The sequence below is a fragment of the Acyrthosiphon pisum genome, unplaced genomic scaffold, assembly GCF_005508785.2.
Source record: "Acyrthosiphon pisum isolate AL4f unplaced genomic scaffold, pea_aphid_22Mar2018_4r6ur Scaffold_21210;HRSCAF=23316, whole genome shotgun sequence".
Lineage (NCBI taxonomy): Eukaryota > Metazoa > Arthropoda > Insecta > Hemiptera > Aphididae > Acyrthosiphon > Acyrthosiphon pisum.
Window position 1 is genome coordinate 26,805 of NW_021770653.1, and position 2,601 is coordinate 29,405.

The 2,601-nt window shown below is 28.7% G+C and overlaps 1 long non-coding RNA gene across 1 annotated transcript in view; it reads left to right on the forward strand.

Moving 5' to 3' along the window:
* Positions 1 to 940: 940 nt before the first annotated feature.
* The window catches only part of LOC107883429, a 2,496-nt gene continuing 835 nt past the window's right edge, over positions 941 to 2,601 (forward strand). The window contains exons 1-5 of the long non-coding RNA XR_003840103.1: positions 941 to 1,200; positions 1,666 to 1,733; positions 1,799 to 1,937; positions 2,000 to 2,276; positions 2,357 to 2,470. This is a non-coding gene — a long non-coding RNA (uncharacterized LOC107883429). The remainder of the gene's footprint in view (positions 1,201 to 1,665; positions 1,734 to 1,798; positions 1,938 to 1,999; positions 2,277 to 2,356; positions 2,471 to 2,601) is intronic.

The window sequence follows — 2,601 nt, forward strand, 5'->3', positions numbered from 1 at the left end:
TATTTACGGTATTTTAATTTTTAAGCAAGTATGTAAAATTTAAGATAATGATTATGCACAGTCGCACAGATAATTTTCTTACCACCTAAAAGTTTGGTGATAATTAATAGCTAGATAATTAAATAAATTCACTCTAATATCAAAATTAACAGCACACTATCCAAACTGGTGAACTCAAATTTGCTATGTCGGACGTATGTAAGACGAAGAGAACATACATAACGTAACGGAATAAGATTTACATTGATTCAAATGCACACGTGCTGAGCAAGACTTACCGGTATCATAAACACGTCTTATAGGTACTAAATTTTACGAAGTGGTTTTAAATATTGATTAAGATAGAACTAAATATAAAAAAATAATATTATAGATTATTAAACATTGTTTAAACAGAAATAATTTCACTTGCGCAAGTTATGCACATGATGAAAAAAAAAACTAAAAACACGAGAGACAAGGCCAGTATAAAAATTAAAGGTACTTTAAACCTATAACATCAGTATAATGAGCAATTAAAAACGTTTACTTACTCGCTGAGCGTCCAAAGTCAAATTATATGTTTTAATTATTAATATGTTTATATGTTTTCTGTTGTCACCGGTCACACACCATGCGTTCGGTAAAAACTAATCAGGTACGAGTGTACGACACCGGACGTATCGCCAATATTGGTAATTAGACAGCTCGTTTCGCGTGACGGTCTCTGTCTGTAGCTGCTGAATCCACTATCGATCTCGATCTCTCTCACACGAATCTTTCATGTAATTAGATGATATATTATTTTGTATATAGTATTTTTAGGTCTTATCATGGTGTCATCATAGAAATCAATAGTCGGTTTACGCGTCACGTGATGTATACAAAATTAATTCTATCAATTTCAGTTTACTATTTTAGTATTTTAGTTGTTACAATAAATTATCGAATAATATTATGCATAGTAAAATGAATAATCTTTGAAAGTTGAAGTTTTCAATTATACTTATAATAAATAAATTTTAATTCGCCCCAATTCGGTGGACAGGGATGTAGCCACTGCGAAGAAAACAGTCAGTCGTCAGAGCACAACGCCATGACGACGGCGCACCGGTTCCTGAATTTAAAATAGACTATTTAGCCATGCCTAATACGTTATACAATATAAATACAACGAGCGGTAATAACCAATCAATAGTGGAATGTTGTTATATAAATGCGGTGAGTGAAATATTTATATATAATATACCTTCTGTTAAAAGTAACGATTTTTAATCCGTTCTTTTAGAATGGCACAGAAACTTTTTCCATCTGTCTTTACAACTAACAAATCAAAAATGTGTTTGTTTTTGTAGTTCTGACCGTTAATTTATGTTAATGATTGCTCCGATTAACCTTCAATTGAGCGAAACTATGTTCAACAAACATTTTAACAATAGTTTTAATCCTAATAGATGTCCACCTATCTTACTTTTCATGTTACGTATACATAAAACATTTCATTAGTGATATAATTACTTTGAACATAGCAATTTTACTACTAAATTTAATTAATAACAGCTTTCCTACCAATTATTAATTGAATCTGACCATCATTATTAAAATTAAAACAGCTTTCTCTGCTACTAGGTACCTAGTATCCTAAATAATTATTTATAATATTCAAACATTTATAACTTCTTTTAGTGCATCAACATGAACGGCTCAGTAAATGAATTTGATGAATATAAGATGAAATATTACAGCTTTAACAAGTAATCATTTTATTTATTAAGAATATGAATTACTCTCAAATAACCATTAATATTATATGCAATAGGTAATAATTCATCTCAAAACAATAAAACTGTCTTCCTAGAGGATTTCCAGAATTTCATTACCATTAACAGTCGATGAATTTGCTTCTAGAATGGAATTTAGAATCAGCAATCACCAATCAGTATACACATCTTACATGGGTAAAGTTGAAAACAAATTTATTACGCATGTTTAAACTAAAGATTCACTTTGATATTTTTAGATATATTTCTATACCAATTTACACTGAACAAGGAACCTCTAATATTGAACAATAAACCGTTATTCCAAACATTGTGGTCAAACGATGTCATATCAAAAAACACAGTATTTCAATAATCCTAATGAGGTTACTTTACAAAGAATGTTATAACCAAAAGTTGTCAAAATATGTTGGTGGAATATTGTTTGTGATATAATCAAAAATGGCTTTGCGATAACAGTGTTATAGTATTCTATAGCCAGTGCAATTTGTTAGAACTTTTCATTCTAAAATCAAGGTAAAATAAGTCATAAGTTAAAGTGGTTACCTAATAATATACCTATTAAATAAATACATTTATATTACGACTTATTATAGGATTTACATTTTGGTAATGATGCCTTGAATTCCCCAAAAGGAAAATTGTCTTCAAAATATTTTAACATCATTTGAACAATGACACAATGTGAATAGAAATTATGGATTTATTTGGTAATATATAATAATTAATAAGTATTCTATAGCCAGTACAATTTGTTGGAACTTTTCATTCTTAAATCAAGGTAATATAAAGTTAAAGTAGTTACCTAATAATTTACCTATTAAATAAATAAATTTATGAT